General features: G+C 57.0%; 1 pseudogene; it reads left to right on the top strand.

Moving 5' to 3' along the window:
* Window positions 1–8,678: 8,678 nt before the first annotated feature.
* LOC125319018 lies at window positions 8,679–10,611 on the top strand (annotated as a pseudogene).
* Window positions 10,612–15,854: the final 5,243 nt, after the last annotated feature.

The following is a 15,854-nucleotide window of genomic DNA, read 5'->3' as shown; positions in this document are numbered from 1 at the left end:
GCAAGGCTTCCCTTACTGATGGGTCCATTGGTGTCTGGTCAAGGCAAAGCTCTGGTTGAACCTCTTCCTACATTCCGGACAGTCATAGGGCCTCTCCTCCGTGTGTGTCTGCTGATGCCTGATGAGACCTGAGCTGCTCCAAAACCTCTTCCCACACTCAGGACACTCGTAAGGCTTCTCCCCGCTGTGGATGCACCAGTGGATGGCAAGGTCGGACCTGTGGACAAAGCTCTTCCTGCACTCAGGGCACTTGAAGGGCCGTTCCCCTGTATGCAGGTGCTGGTGGGTGAGGAGTTTGAAGCTCTGGCTGAAACTCTTCCCACATTGCCCACACTCATAGGGACGTTCCCCTGTGTGCACACACTGGTGAGCGGCGAAGGTGGAGACATCATTGAAGCTCTTCCCACATTCCCCACACTCGTAGGGCCGTTCCTCAGTGTGGATCATCTGGTGGCGGAGCAGGTGAGATCTCCAGCTGAAGCTCTTCCCACACTCCAAGCACTTGTGGGGCTTCTCTCTATTGTGAAGCTGCTCATGGACCACCAGGTCTGAGCTCTGGCTGGATCTCTGGCCGCCTTCCTGGCACAGGGTGGGTCTTTCCTCTTTGGAGCTCCATAGGCTGGGTTTGCAGCCCCTCCTCATGCAGGATCCTCTTTCCTCCCCATTGAATTCCTGCGCCATGAAGCCACTCAAAATGGCCTCTTCCACGAGGTTCTGCTGGGGGAATTTGTCCTCTTTGGTCTCTGTCCACAGCTCATTCCCTGAGGGAGGAAGGAGGAAGGAAGAAGGAGAGGAAAGAACAAAAAGAAGGAAGAAAGAGAGGATGGAATTAAATAAAAATAAAAAAGGAGAGAAATGAGCAAGAAGGAAAAAGGAGAAAAAAGAATGAGAGGAAGGAACATGTAAAGAAAGTAGTGAGGAGTGGAAGTAGGAGAGGAAGGAAGAAGGTGAGGAAGAAAAATGGAGAAAAGAGGAGGAGAAAAAGGAACAAAGAGAAGGAAGAAACATGAAGGAGCAGGATGAAGAAGAGAAAGGAAGGAGAGGAAGGAAGAAGGGGAAAACAAGAAGGAAAAAGTAGAAGGAAGGAGAGGGAGGAACAAGGAGAAGAAAGAAGGAGAGGAAAAGGATCAAGGAGAGGAAGAAAAGAAGGAGAACAAGGAGAGATTGGGTTTCTGGTTTTGTTTGTTGTTACTGCTGTTGTTGTTGTTTGTTTGCCATGTTATAGTAAAGAACTGTTATTCCTTTTCCCATATCTTTGCCTGAAAGTCCCTTAATTCCAAAGTTATAATAATTCGGAGGGAAGGGGGTCATATTCTCTGTTCCAAGGGAGGTTCCCAACTTCCTTGGCAGACATCTCTCTTTCAGACTGAGACACCATACCAGTGGGATCCATGGACACTCCGTTGGACAGGAGATCACAGCTGGAAACCACCTGCACCGTGGGGAGACCTGGGAATGAGGAGAGAACGGACCCATGGAGTCGTGTCCCAGCCCCACGGAGCCCCTTGCAGTTCCCTGGATTCCTTTCAGAATTAGCCAGGCCCACGGATCCCATCCCCAGAGATCCACCCCATTCCCACAGATCCCAGCCCAGCCCCCGGCTCCCCCCACTCCCCCTGCTCTGGTTGTACTGGCTCTGTCTCCACGTCACTGTCGACCACGTGCCAGTTCCTCTCCTTGAGCCGGGTCTGGCTATCTCAATGTCCCGGGTCTGGCTATCCCAGTAACCCGGGTCTGGCTGTCCCAGTATCCTGGGTCTGGCTATCCCAGTATCCTGAGTCTGGCTATCCCAATATCCCGGGTCTGGCTATTCCAATATCCTGGGTCTGGCTATCCCAATGTCCCGGGTCTGGCTATCCCAGTATCCCGGGTCTAGCTATCCCAATATCCTGGGTCTGGCTATCCCAGTATCCCGGGTCTGGCTATCCCAATATCCTGGGTCTGGCTATCCCAATGTCCCGGGTCTGGCTATCCCAATATCCTCGCTCAGCTCCCGCTCCCATCCCCATGCCTGCAGCTCCATCCGGCCCCGCTCACTGTGGCAGCGCTTGGAGGGGGTCCCATCCACGTTCCCGTGATCAGGGACTGGGGGACCCCTGGGCCGGGCTCTGACAGCGCCACTTCCAGATACTGCAGGGAGTGGAGAACTGGGGGGACACAGAGATCTGGGGGAGTGGGAGTTTGGGGATGCAGGAGGGGCCACAGGTCAAGGAGAGGAGGGACTTGAAGAGCTGGGAGAGCTGGAAGGAGGTTCAGGGGCTCAGAGTCAAGGAAAGGGGATGCAGGGACTGGGAGAGGTGGGATGGGGTGTCCAGGGAATCCTGTGCTCAGGAAAGGGGATGCCAGGGGCCCTCAGTGTGAGGGTCTGGGGGCTGGGAAATGCAAGAATGGGGGCCCAGCGGTCCCAGGGTCAGGGAAAAGGGTGGGTCTGGGGGCTGGGAGAGGCGGGGTGGCCGGGAAAATGTTGTGATGGTGGCAGATAAGGGGGTGCGGGGGGGTCTCAGTGCCAGGGAAATGGGTAAAAGGACATCCTGGTTCTCAGGAATGGATAAGGGGGATCTAAGGGTCAAGGAAAGGGGAGTGCAGGGACTGGGAGAGGTAGAAGGGAGTTCCAGGGGGTCCCTGTGCCCAGGACAGGGGAGTCCATGGTTTCCTAGAAAAGGGGGGTGACAGGGTGGGGACACCCAGCATGGAGTCCAAGGGGTCTCCGGTTTTTCAGAAAGGTGGGGCTGGTGGCTGGGAAAGGCAGGAATGGGGATCCAAGGCATTCCAGGGCGTCCCAGGGTGTATTGGTTTTGCATGGCCTGGTTTTTGGTAGCAGGGCGGCCATAGAGGTGGCTCCTGTGAGATGCTGCTGGAAGCTTCCACCATGTCCAGCAGCGCCAATCCCTGCTGGCTCTGAAGATGGACATGCTGCTGGCCAAAACTGGGCCAATGAGAGAGGCTGGTAACACCTCTGGGATAACAGATTTAAGAAGAAAATCAAAACAAAGTCACAGTTTTGGCTTCTGGTCAGAGAAGAGGAGGAGATGAGAAAGTGTGAGGGAAACAACATGGAGGGACCAAGGTCAGTGGAGAAGGTGGGGGAGGAGGTGCTCCAGGCGCCAGAGCCGAGATTCCTCTGCAGGCTGTGGTGAAGAGCATGGGGAAGCAGCCCCTGGGCATCCACGGGAGATGCAGAGATCCACCCACAGCCTGGGGGGAAGGTGCTCACACCGGAGCAGGTGGATGCCTGGAGGAGGCTGTGATCCAGTGAAAGACCCAGTGGAGAGAGAGGGCCCTGCTCCCAACCTGGAGCAGCCTGGCCTTGGAGGACTGCATCCTGTGGAAGACAGACCCACGGCGCAGCAGTTTTGCGAGGACTGTGTGCCCGTGGGAGGGGCTTATTTTACTTCTCATTATCATCCTCTGATTCTGTTAGCAATATATTCACCTTGTAACTTTAAGTTAAGGCTGTTTTGCCCTTGAAGTGTTTCTCCCGGTCCTTATCTCACTCATGAAGCCTTCATTAATTTTTTTCCCCTCTCTCCTCTGCACAGCTATGGCAGAGGAGGGTGAGCATTTATCCCATTTGCCCCCAGCATGGTCTCAATTGTCCCCCGCAGGCTCCTACTCACTCCCAGTATGATCCCATTATGATTCCAGTCTCCCTCAGTGTGATTGCAGTCTCCCCTGGCATGGGCCCAGCTACTCCCAGTATGATGTCAGTACGATCCCAATACAGCCAAATCACTGCCAGTATGATCTCAGCATGATCCCAGTACAAAGCAGTGACTGCCAGTGATGCCACTCCTGGGATCCCCCAGCCCTCTCTGCGTTCCCCCTCCCGGCTCTCCAGGCTCCGAGAGGAGCCCCAAGGGCTGCAAGTCCCCACCCAGGGTCCCCAGCAAGGCCCAGTTTGGATGTGCAGCCCCCAATGTTCCCAGTTTCCCTCTCCTTTCCCCGGGCCGGGTTGCCCCGCCCCCAGCGGGTGGGAGCAGCCGAGAGCCCCGCGCTGCCCATCCCGACCTGTCCCGGCTCCATCCCCGCTGCTCCCGCGGGCTGCGAGGGGCTCGGGAACGGGGGAGGGGGACGGGGAGGAGGAGGAGGCGGAGGTGGGATTGGGGAGAGGCGGGAGGAGGAGGAGGAGGAGGAGGAGGAAGAGGCGGAGCGGCAGCGGGAAGCTGGAGGAGAGGAGGAAGCGCTCGGCTCCAGCGCTCCCTGAACTCGCAGCCCCCCGGGACCATCGCCCCCCGTCCCGCAGGTGCCCGGGGAGGGGGAGCTCGCCCCAAATGTCCCGGGGGGTCCCTGGGTTTGGGGTTTTTTGGGGGGATGTTTGGAGCTTGCGGGACTCCAAAGCCGAGCCGCAGATGCCCTCGGGGGGACATCGTGGGGTCCCGGGAGGTGTTTTTGGGGGTGCCGGTGGCGGTGGCGGCAGAGCCCCGGCGGGGGCGGGGGGATGCGGGTCCCCCCGCGGTGGGGGTTGGGCTTCCCGGGCCGGGCCCTCCGAGCTCTGCCGGGGCCCCGTGGGGAGCGCGCGGGGGCGGGGGGACACCGGTTTTGGGGACCCCCGGGAGCCCCGGCTTCCGTAAGCGGGACCCCAGAGAGAGGAGAGCCCCAGGAGCCCAAAGCGGGGAGCCCGAGAGGGGGGACCCCTGCGATTGGCGGGACCCCGGCGGGGGGGTCTGGGGGCTGCAGGAGCGGCACGGCCGGGAAAGGGGCTCAGGGGTCCCGGGGCCGGGAAATGCCTGCTCCCAGTATGAGCCCAGTCACTCCCAGTCATTCCCCATTATGATGCAATTTTTCCCCAGCATGGTCCCAGTTGCTCCCAGTTCTTCCCACTTTTGTCCAGTGTGTTCCCAGTTTTCCCAGTTACCCCTAGTGTAGTCCCAGTCACTCCCAGTATGATGCCAGTCTCTCCCAGCAGGGCCCCAGTCACTCACACTTGCCCCCAGTGTGGCCCCAGTGTGGTCCCAGTTCACCCCAGCACATTCCCAGTTGCTCCCAGTGTGGTCCCAGTCACTAACCGCATGATCTCAGACACTCCCAGTATATCCCAGTTGCCCTGAACATTCTCGTGGTCATTCCCAGGCACTCCCAGTTACCTCAGCATGGTTCAGTTGCCCCCAGTTTTATCCCAGTCACTGCCCATACATTCCAGTTGTCACCAGCATGCACCCTGTTGGTCCCAGTTGCTCCTAGTGTGTGAGCAGTTGGCTCCCAGCATGGGCCTGATAGTTCCCAGTAACTCCCAGTAAGTTTCCACTGACACCCACTATAATCCCAGTATGATTGTAGCTACTCCTAGTATGATCCCAATCGCTTTCAGTCTAATCCCAGTCACTTCCAGTATGATGCCAGTGGCTCCCAGTATGCTCCCAGTTGCTCCCTGTCAGTGCCAGCATGACCCTAGTAGCCTCCAGTAGGATCCCAGTCACTTCCAGTATGATGCCAGTGGCTCCCAGTGTGCTCCCAGCTGCTCCCTGTCAGTGCCAGCATGAGCCCAGTAGCCTCCAGTAGGATCCCTGTGACTCCCAGTCTCTCCCAGTATATCCCAGTCACCCCCAGCATGCTCCCAGTCATTCCCACTTCTTCCCAGTTGCTTTCAGCATGATTCCAGTTGCTCACAGCCACTCCCAGCCAATCCCAGTATGATTCCAGTCAACCTCAGTGTGATCCCAGTCTCACCCAGCATGGATGCAGCTGCTCTCACTGTAATCCCAGTATGATCCTTGTTGCTCCCAGCATAGTTCCAGGTGTTCCCGGTTCCTCCCAGTATGATCCATATTGCCCCCAGTTGCCTCTAGTATAGTCCCAGTCTCAGCATGGTTCCAGTCACGCCCAGTTTCCCCCAGTGTGGCCCCAGTCACTGCTACATGCTCCCAGTTGCCCCCAGTGTGGTCTCAACTGTTCCCAGTGTGGTTACAGACACTCCCAGTATATCCCAGTTGGCCTCAGCATGCTTGTAGTCATTCCCAGTCACTCCCAGTTGCCCCAGTAAGCTTCTAGTTACCTCAGAACAATCCCGGTCTTTCCCAGTTGCTCCCAGTATGATTCCAGTTGCCCCACTTGTGGTCTCAGTCCCCTCAGCATGGTTCCAGTACCTTCCAGTTGATCCCAGTTGCTCCCAATGTGTCCACATTTTCCTCCCAACATGGGCCCAGTAGCTCCCAGTAACCCCAGTCAGGTTCTATTCACCCCCACTGTAATCCCAGTGGCTCCCAGCATGATCCCAATGGGACCCATGGTCACTGCCAGTATGGTTCCAGTCAGTTCCAGTATGATCCCAGTCACTTTGGCTACAATCCTAGTCACTCCCAGTATGGTCCCAGTTGCAGCCAGTCATCCCCAGCATTGTTACAGTCACCCCCAGTATGACACCAGTCACTCCCAGATACTCCTTGTATTATTCCAGTCATGCCCAGAGTGACTCCCTGTCACTGCCAGTGTGGGCTCAGTTGTTACCAGTATGAATCCAGTAGTTCCCAGTCACTCCAAATATGATCCCATTTCCTCTCAGTGTGGTCTCTATTGCTCCCAGTCACCCCCAGTATGGTTCCAGTCATGGCCAGTACCTTTCCAGTCACTCCCAGTCTGATTCCAGTAGGATCCCAGTCATTTTCAGATACTCCCAGTACTATTCCAGTCACTGCCAGTATGATCCCAGCTAGTTCCAGTAGGATCCCAGTATGACTGTGGCATGGGAACAGCTGCTCCCATTATCATCCAATGTGGTTCCAGTTGCTCCCATTTACCCCACTATGGTTTCAGTCTCTCCCAGTGCATCCCAGTTGCTCCCAGCATGTTCCCAGTCACTCCCCATTGCCCTAAGTTGCTTCCAGTCTGATCCCAGTTGCTCACAGCCACTCCCAGTCACTGTCGGTGCAGTCCCAGTTGCTGCCAGTATGAGCCAGTATGATCCCAGTCTCCCCCAGCATGGTTCCAGTAACTCCCTGTTCCTCCCAGTGTGATCCCAGTTGCATCCAGTTGCTCCTAGTATAGTCCCAGTCACTCCCCATATGATCCCAGTCCCTCCCAGCATGGTCCCAGTCATGCCCAGTTGCCCCCAGTGTAGACCAGTCACTCCCACTTTCTCCCAGTAGCCCCAGCATGGTCCTGGTTGTTCACAGTGTGGTTCCCGTCAATCCCAGGATGGTTACAGACACTCCCAGTACATACCAGTTGGCCTCAGCATGCTTGTAGTCATTCCCAGTCCCACCCAGTTGCCCCAGTAAGCTTCCGGTTACCCCAGTACAAAGCAGTGACTGCCAGTGATGCCACTCCTGGGATCCCCCAGCCCTCTCTGCGTTCCCCCTCCCGGCTCTCCAGGCTCCGAGAGGAGCCCCAAGGGCTGCAAGTCCCCACCCAGGGTCCCCAGCAAGGCCCAGTTTGGATGTGCAGCCCCCAATGTTCCCAGTTTCCCTCTCTTTTCCCCGGGCCGGGTTGCCCCGCCCCCAGCGGGTGGGAGCAGCCGAGAGCCCCGCGCTGCCCATCCCGACCTGTCCCGGCTCCATCCCCGCTGCTCCCGCGGGCTGCGAGGGGCTCGGGAACGGGGGACCCAGGGTGTGGCTGGTCCTGGGGCGGGAGGAGGAGGGATGGGAGAGGAGGGATGAAGGAGTGGGAGAAGGGATGGAAGTAGAAGAAGGAGGTGGGATTAGGGAGGAGGAGGAGGAGGGAGGAAGAGGAGGGAAAAGGGAGCATCAAGAAAAGGAGAAGGAAGAATGAGGTTGAGCGCTCCCTGAATTCACAGCCCCCCACCCGTGGGAGCATTGCCCCCCCATCCCGGGGAGGGGGAGCTCGGCCCAGATATCCTGGGGGGTCCCTGGGTTGGGTTTTTTTTGGGAGGATGTTTGGAACTCCAAAGCTGAGCAGAAAACGCCCCTTGCAGGGACATTGGGGGGTCCCCAGGAGATGTTTTTGGAGGGTCCCGGTGGCGGTGCAAGCAGAGCCCTGGCAGGGGGATGTGGGGTCCCTCCCGCAGTGGGGGTTGGGTCTGCCCCAGGTCAGGCACGGCCAACTCCAGCTTAGAGCCAGGGGGCTGCGGGACCCTCCGGGAGAGCCGGAGCGGGCAACCTGGGGACCCCCAGAGATGGGAGAGCAGAGAGGGGCAGTACCGGGACCAGAGGAGCCCCGGCAGTCTGGAGGAGCGAACCCCTGTGACCCCCAGGACCCCAAAGTGGGGAACCCAGAGAGGGGGGAGCGCTGCCATTCATGGGACCCTCAACAGCCTGGAGAGGGGGAGGGGGGACTCCTTGGACCCCCTGCACCCCGAAGCAGAGAATAAGGGGAGAAGGATCCCTTGGACCCCATAACCCCCAGCATCCCTAAGTGGGGAAAGGGAAGAAGGGCAACTTTTCAGATTCCTGGACTCCCAGCAGCCTGGGGAGGGCAGGGACCAAGTAGATGGGGGCCCCCAATACAAGCGTGACCCCCAGCAGCTGGGACAGGGGGGAACCCCCAAACACCAAAGGGGAGAGACCGGAGACAGGGAACTCCTGTGAGGCTTTTTCAGGGCTGAATCTTGGTGTTTGGGAGGTTTTTCTGGACCCCAGATGCCCGTGACTTGTAGAGATGGACTTGGGCAGGGGGACATTCAAACTCAACGTGCTTCTCCCTTGTTTTTCCCCAAACCAGAATTTCCCATTCCCAAACCTTTGCCAAAGGGAGGAGGAGGCTGTGAGGAAGAGGAAGATGCCCCAGGACACCCAGGCAGGTGAGGAGGAAGTCAGTGCCCCTTTCCCCCTCTCTCCTGCTCCATCTCCCAGCCCAGCATCGCCCCCAGCTGCAGGACAACCCCGCTGCCGACGCCGTCCTGCCGGGGACGGACTGGGGGGATCTCCTTCCCTTTCCCTGTGGCACGGAGGCAAATCCCATCCTCTCCTTGTCCTTCCTCCCCCAGACAAGGAGAGGACAGAGCCCAGGGAGGACAAATCCCCGCAGCAGAACCTGGTGGAAGAGGCCGTTTTGAGCGGCTCCATGGCGCAGGAATCCAACGGGGAGGAAAAGCCCCAGAGATCCGGCGGGAGGAGGGGCTGCAAACGCAGCCCAGAGAGCTGTGAGGAGGAAAGACCCACCCTGTGCTGGGAAGGTGCCCAGAGATCCAAACTGAGCTCGGACCTGGTGGTCCATGACCAGCTTCAAACCAGGGAGAAGCCCCACAAGTGCTTGGAATGTGGGAAGAGCTTCAGCTGGAGATCCCGCCTGATCCATCACCAGATGATCCACACTGGGGAGAGGCCCTACGAGTGTCCCGAATGTGGGAAGGGCTTCAGAGACAGTTCTGGCCTGATCATCCATCATCGCATCCACACCGGGGAACGGCCCTATGACTGCTTGGAATGTGGGCAGAGCTTCAGCCGGAGCTCCCACCTGACCTCCCACCAGAAGATCCACACTGGGGAGAGGCCCTATGAGTGTCCCGAGTGTGGGAAGAGGTTTCAGACCAGCTCAGATCTCCTCAAGCATCAGCGTATACACACAGAGGAGAGACCCTTCCGCTGCCCTGACTGCAGGAAGGGCTTCAAGGACAATTCCCACCTCATCATCCACCGGCGCATCCACACCGGGGAGAGGCCCTATGAATGTCCCGAGTGTGGGAAGAGCTTCAGGCATAGCTCAGCCTTGACCCAACACCAACGGCGGCACTGGTAAGCAAAGCCCTGTGAGTGCCCTGACTGCGGGAGGAGCTTTTCCTGCTGCTCCAACTTCATCCTTCATCAGGGGACCCAAAATGGGAAGAGCCCTGGTGACCCACATTGCCGGTGATCCACGTTGGGAAAACACCTGGCTGGTGGTCTCTAGATCCTCCTGGATCCTCCTCCTGTTGTTTCTTCCAAAGGAGGCCAGGGGTGAACAACCCGGTGTGCCACGACCTTCCTAGAAAGAGTGTCCTGCAAGGAACAACTCTTCCAGGGGCAGTGGCCGCCTTCCCTGGGCAACAAGTGATTTCAGCAAGTGTAGCAATTTCTCAGCTACAAGTGATTCCAGCTCTTGTGATTCAGGTCTTTGTAAAATCACCCAAGGCGAACTCGGGGATAGAGAGACAGGAGCCATGTATAGCAGTTCCACAGAGGTAGCCTTTGTTGTCCAGCAGTCCCTGTGAAGGGAAGGCCAGGGACAAGCCTCCCTACATCAGGGCTAGGGGGCAGAGGTTATATGGGGTAGGCAGGGGGTGGGGTAGAAACCAACTAGCCAACTGGGTACTGGGTATTACCATATAGAAACAAGGCATGCTGGGGGTGGTTCACTTTGTCACCACGACCTAGAGGAAGGTTGCTGATCTCTGGGGGAGATTGTCTTGCCCTCAGGCCTCTCTTCTCCAAGGGAGAGCAGAGGGCTCTTGTGGCAAGGGCTCCCAGCCCTCCACACCCCGTAGGCACCTGGACGAAGGCAGGGGCAGGAACATCCATTGGGACTCAGATCGACATTGGAAATTCATTGGGAAGAGCTGATTTTTTAACTTTACACCCTAAAAAATGTCACCTGGTCTGTCCAGTTGTTTCTTCTCGTGGCATCAAGCAATGCTGGATGATCTTGGACATCTTTTCCAACCTAAGTAATTTCCATGTCTATCCCACTGAAACACCCAGAACTGAGGTAAAAGTAAAAAAATTAAAGAGATCAGAAGCTGCACCATTTTACTGGGATTTGGGGGTGAATTTGGGGTTGGTTCACAGGATTTTTTGGGAGGATTTGGGTGTTGTGGAGCAGCCCAACCAGGCAGATGGGGCCATGATTAGAGTTGTTCCGGCAGAACGTTTCCGCCTGAGCCCATCTGCTCCCCAGGAATTCCAGTTGTCTGTCCCAGTCCCTGGCCTGGGTCTGCCCATCCAGGGTGTCCCCCACAAAGTGCCCAAATCGCTGCTGAAGTGCCTGAGCTGCTCCCGGCTGGGGATGTTCCTGTCCACCAGCCTGTCCTGGTCAGTGCCATGGGGGCTGGGAGGGGTTTTAGTGGCTCCTGGGAGGACTGGGAGGAGCTTTTGTGGCTCTTGGGTGCATTTGTGGTGCTGGGAGGGGGTTTGGCAGGGTCTGTGAGGGAGTTTTGGGGTGTTGGCAGAGCCGTGTGGCTTGGAGAGAATTTGGGTGGGTCTTGGGGGAGATGGGAAGGGGTTTCGGTGGCTCTTGGGGCCATTTCAGTTGCAGGGAGTGGTTGGGGGAGTCCTGGCTGGGAGCTGTGGGGTGGTTTGAGGGGTCCAGGAGTGGCTGTGGGGCTGGGAGGGGGTTTTAGGGCAGCTGTGACCTCCCCCCCAGATCCCCAAAGCTGCCACCAGACCCTACCCCCAAGATGCTGCCGATGCAGTTTGGGGGCTCCATGTTGGGGTTCATCCTCCTGGCACTGAGGGAGAAGGTGAGGGGGGGTCCCCAGGGGCTGTGTGTGTCCCCCCAGAGCGTGTGTGCCCCCCCCATCCCGGTGTCACCCCCTTTTTCCCTGCCCACAGGGCTCCTGAGCCAACCCCTGCTGCCCCAGGAGGGAATTTGGGGAGGGGGCAGAGGGGGTGCGCAGCCCCCGCCGGGGGATGACCCCGGCCCAGCGCCCTTCGTTCAGCTCCGAGCTGGGCTTGGGGCCGCAGGAGGAAGAGGCCGATGGGAAGCAGATCCTGCAGGGGGGACAGGGCTTGGGCTCAGGGCAAGGTCCTGCCCTGCACACCTGGCTCAGGTGTGAGCCTGCCCCGGGAAGGGAGCGGGACATTCCCATCCCCACGGATCAGGGCTGGGAGCAGCACTGGGACCACGGACATGGAAATCCTGGGAGCAACTGGGACTGCACTGAGGGCTACTGGGAGCAACTGCGAATGACGGGTGCATGCTGGAGGCAACTGGGATATACTGAGAGAGACTGGTGATGAGCAGAAAAGACTCCACTACTGGAATAAGTAGTAAAGTAGGTATGTTTATTCCAGCGCTGGGACACATGGGGGATAGCTCCTCCAAAGTCACGCGTGCCGACAGCTGCATTCAGCTTGGTATTTATCGGGTTACAAGTTCCATATTCATTGAGTTTCCCAATATGTCTATACATATTCATTACCTAGCCCCGCCTAGCCTCGCTTTGTATTACAATGAGCCCAAAAGCCATTTACATCCGCGTTGTGCTTGCGCAGTGTTGTCTGGTGGTTGTGGGCAGGGGTCTCTAAGATGAAATAAGAGTCTTCCTCAGATGAAGTAAAGGGTCTTCCTCATCCTGAACTTTTCACCTTTCCTCCCTGCGCATGCTCTTTATGTCCCTGGCCTAAGTCCAAACTTCAAGACTGGTTTGAGTTAGTTTTAGATTAAAACCAGGATCTTTGGTCAAGATTCCTTCGCCTTATCAATAGTCTCATATCTTCTCATCCTGTTTTGGTAGGCACAATAAGTGTTGGGCAAGCTATATGCATTGCTTCTAACAAACAACTTCTTAGCAAATCATTTAACCTCTGCTTCCCCATCCCCCTGATTCACTGGGAGTCACGGGGATCATGCTGGGAATGACTGGAAGCGTGGCAATGGCCTGGGCTGGCTGAAGTGGGGCCTCAGGGTGCGCAGGGAGCACTGTGACACTGCGAGGCCCCATGGAAGCAAGGGGACATTGTGACCCTCTGGGCCCCGCCCTGCCCGTGGGGTGTTTCAGGAGCCCCAGGGTGCCTGGGGCAGCAGAGCAGAGCCCCTGGCTCAGGAGGCAGCAGCTCCCCGGGACACTCTGGGCGGGCGGGAGGCAGGAGATGCCCCTGGAGAAGAGGAAGCCCAAGGCCCAGCGCCCCAAGGGCGGCACCAGCTGAGGGCCGGGCCGGGAGGGAGAGGCCGCTGCTGGGACAGTGCCAGGGCTCCGCAGCACTGGGCCAAGGCAGCGCCTCCATCCCACACCGCCTCCTCTTCCTCCTCCTCTTCTTCCTCCTGGTCCGGCCACAGCTGCAGCAGCGGCAGCCTCAGGGCAGCCAGGGCCAGGCCTCGTCCCTCCATGGGGAGAGGGATGGGCCACCCTGGCCCCGCAGCCCCGCAGCTCCAGCAGCAGCGGGAGCCATCGCAGCCTGGCCTGGGGGCCCTGGCGGGGACAAGGGCCGCAGTGGGGCAGCTGCTGTCCTGGCCGGCCCTTGCAGCTGGGCAGCCCGGCCAGTGCCACAGCCCCAGCCAGCCCTGCCCGGCGCTCGGCAGCACCAGGGGCACTGCCCAGCCCTGCGCCCGCCCCGCACCAGGAGGCCAAGGCGGCCTCTGTGTCCAGCAGCAGCCCGCACACAGAGCCTGCAGCCAGAGGCACATTCAGCTGCTCCTCAGCGTGCCCAGCGGCGCACAAAGACGCAGCCCCGGCACAAGAAGAGGCACATTCAGCTGCTCCTCAGGCAGCACAGAGCAGCTGCCCCTGGGCTCCTCCAGGCCTGCACAGCTCCCTCTTTCCCAGCACAAAATCCCCTCGAGCAGCTTCCCTGGAGCCCTCTGGGGCTGCTACCCGGGATCTCAGCTCCTCAGAGCTCTGTGTGTCACAGACTGCAGGAGATGCCTGGGAGGAGTCTCAGGGAGATCCTGGAAGATGCAGATTCACTGCAAAAGCAAAAATGGATCAAGGTCAGCTTCCCTGGAGCAATCTGGGGCTGTGGTGGAGTGAAGGCTCCTCTGGACTCAGGCCCAGAGGGAAGCCAAAGCACGGGGGTTGAATTAAAACCTTTGGACAAGCTGAGATCCATGAAGCCACACCAAAATGAAATAGAGATACAGATTTTTAACTTTTAGTAGAAATATATGCTAAGTAGAAATATATGCTTTTAAACATTAAAAAGCTGTAGCAGAGACCTTAAACACAGTTCTTGCTGCAGCAGTTTTACCTTTTCACAGAATTCTTTAGGCAAAACATAGATACAATTATACTGTTCACATTTTTTAGATAGAGTGTTCACATAAACAATAAGAACTGATAGAAACTGTACATGCAAATCTGTGTAATACCTATGTAACACTTGTGTAAGGCTTACAACTTAGAATTAGATCAGGATAGGTTAAGAAAAGGAAAACGAGAATCGTGTGTTAATCTTATTGGTCAGTTAACAAATATAATCCACACTTCTGTAAGAAAAAATATAGTGTATAGTGTATAGAGCATATAGAGTATATGGAGCATATAGAACATATAGAAGAAGCTGTGTTTTGCCTGCTGTTGCTGCTTGCCTTTATCATGTAACCCCCTTTGATCTCTGCCTTCAAGAAAGCTGTGAGACTATGAAATAAAGAACTTAGTAGAACAGCAGCCTCCTCTGCTCTTTTACCCTGGTCCGAGAAGGAAGGGTACTCTGTCAAAAGCTCAACAAATGGTGCCTCTATTTTAAGGGGGAAGGACTTTAAATACTTTCTGGTTGAAGCACCTTCAAAGTAGGAAGAAAAAGGCTGTTTGGAAGAAACAGAAAAATCCCAGGAACAAGTGGACCTTGAAACTAAAGGTGACGTGTGCTCTACTGAATGCTGAAACAAAGCATAAATCCCAAGTCGCAGGACAAATCGGAAAGAGACACGCTGAAGCTTGCCTTACAGGGGTTAAGGTAAGCATCCTTTGAAGTAATCTAGATGGGGAACAATATATAAAAGAGCAGAGGCAGATTTATGAACATCTAAAGTATTTATTAATATGTAATGATTATGAGGTCCCAAGCAAAGATTTGAAAGATCTTTTAATATATCCTCAAAAAAACTTCCCAGAAGTTAAAGCAGGCTCTGCATTAAATAAAAAATTATGGGACCAAATTGGTATAAAATTATTTGATTATTCCACCCGTGGAAATAAATCTGTGTCAAATACATTGCCCATATGGCGAATAATTGTTGAAATATTGAATAATCCCTTCTCTAAATTCATAATTACAGTCCCTGCAGTAGAGTCTGATAACGAAATATTGCAAACTCCAGTTTCAAATTCTGTATCGCAGCTAGACATTAACGCGGGTGGAGAGGGCTCTCAGCCAGACATAGCAAATACAGGAGACACAAATGCGCGCGAATTGGGAGGCAGCGACCCGAGCCAAGGTGGCCCTACCCCGAAACCTCTGCATTCTTTCACTGCTCCTAGCCAGCAACCGCGTGAACACTGGGGACCAGAGGACAGGGCACAGCCGTGTTCTCGGCTTGCACAGCTAGTTCAAACAGCATCGTGTGCAGCCCCAGTGCCTCCGCACGTTCCCCGGAGCGACGCAGGCGGCATCCCTGTGGACGCTTTGGAGGTCGCCAACTGGCCCCCCCTGCCCCCAGACGCTGCAAACTCCGCCCCGTCGCTACGGGCAACGGAGCAGCTTCCTGCAGGCGCTGCCCTTACTTTGTCACCAGGTTTCCCATCCCCCTCCCGAGCCGTGAAAACAGGAGGGGTTCTCCCTTCCTTTTCTGAAAAGGTTTTTCCTTTTGCCTCTACGGCTGAGTCGATCCCGCAGCCCGATCCAGGCGCCGGACGCGGCTCAGGCAGGCTCTCTGCTGCTGCCGTTCGCGTCTGCCCCCCGCTCGCCGCGGCGCAGGGAGACTCCGCTGCTGCATTCGGCACCTCCTCCCCCATGCGGTGTGGCGCGGGCAGGCTCCTCTCAGCTGCCGGGCACGGCTTTCCCCACGCCCGGTGCGGCTCGGGCAGACTCTGCCGCTGCAAGTCGCGTCTTCCACTTCGAGCGGTGCGGTTTGAGCAGGGTCTCCGCTGTTGCCTTTTGCGGCTTTCTTCCCGCCTGGCGTGGCTCGGGCAGAGCCTCAGCCTCCGCAGCTCGCACCTTCTGTCCCATGCGGACCTGCTGCGGGGTCCGTACCGGAGCAGCGCTCGGCACCCGCCTTCGCTTCGCCGTCATCCGTGCGGCCGCCGCCTGCGCCGGCCAGCCGGTGGCAGGACCACCCTGACTGCAGTCCTCCGCCCATGGCTCCTAATGCGGATCAAACCTCCTTTGCTC

This window comes from Corvus hawaiiensis, chromosome 35 (assembly GCF_020740725.1).
Source record: "Corvus hawaiiensis isolate bCorHaw1 chromosome 35, bCorHaw1.pri.cur, whole genome shotgun sequence".
Taxonomy (NCBI): domain Eukaryota; kingdom Metazoa; phylum Chordata; class Aves; order Passeriformes; family Corvidae; genus Corvus; species Corvus hawaiiensis.
Note: the sequence above shows the minus strand (reverse complement) of the source record. Positions and strands in the feature narration are given on the sequence as shown.